Source organism: Takifugu rubripes, chromosome 4 (genome assembly GCF_901000725.2).
Source record: "Takifugu rubripes chromosome 4, fTakRub1.2, whole genome shotgun sequence".
In the NCBI taxonomy this organism is placed as follows: domain Eukaryota; kingdom Metazoa; phylum Chordata; class Actinopteri; order Tetraodontiformes; family Tetraodontidae; genus Takifugu; species Takifugu rubripes.
The window spans coordinates 4,633,003-4,633,915 of record NC_042288.1 but is presented as its reverse complement, the minus strand read 5'-3'; positions in this window follow the sequence as shown (position 1 = coordinate 4,633,915).

The following is a 913-nucleotide window of genomic DNA, read 5'->3' as shown; positions in this document are numbered from 1 at the left end:
TCTGTTTTTGAGAAACTTGTGTCTCCTGACTCTAAAAGTGATGGTTTCCCCACGAGAAAACGTCAAAAACGTCATAATGTGACCGCAGCATGAGTTTTCAGATGATCATGTTGCATTCACCTCTGTTTTGAGAAACTTGTGTCTCCTGACCAAAAGTGATGGTTTCCCCACGAGAAGACGTCAAAACGTCATAATGTGACCGCAGCATGAGTTTTCAGATGATCATGTTGAATTCACCTCTGTTTTGAGAAACTTGTGTCTCCTGACCAAAAGTGATGGTTTCCCCACGAGAAGACGTCAAAAAACGTCATAATGTGACCGCAGCATGAGTTTTCAGATGATCATGTTGCATTCACCTCTGTTTTGAGAAACTTGTGTCTCCTGACCAAAAGTGATGGTTTCCCCACGAGAAGACGTCAAAAACGTCATAATGTGACCGCAGCATGGGTTTCAGATAATCATGTTGCATTAACCTCTGTTTTGAGAAACTTGTGTCTCCTGACCAAAAGTGATGGTTTCCCCACGAGAAGACGTCAAAAACGTCATAATGTGACCGCAGCATGAGTTTTCAGATGATCATGTTGCATTCACCTCTGTTTTGAGAAACTTGTGTCTCCTGCCCAAAAGTGATGGTTTCCCCACGAGAAGACGTCAAAAACGTCATAATGTGACCGCAGCATGGGTTTTCAGATAATCATGTTGCATTCACCTCTGTTTTGAGAAACTTGTGTCTCCTGACCAAAAGTGATGGTTTCCCCACGAGAAGACGTCAAAAACGTCATAATGTGACCGCAGCATGGGTTTTCAGATAATCATGTTGCATTAACCTCTGTTTTGAGAAACTTGTGTATCCTGACCAAAAGTGATGGTTTCCCCACGAGAAAACGTCAAAAACGTCATAATGTGACCGCAG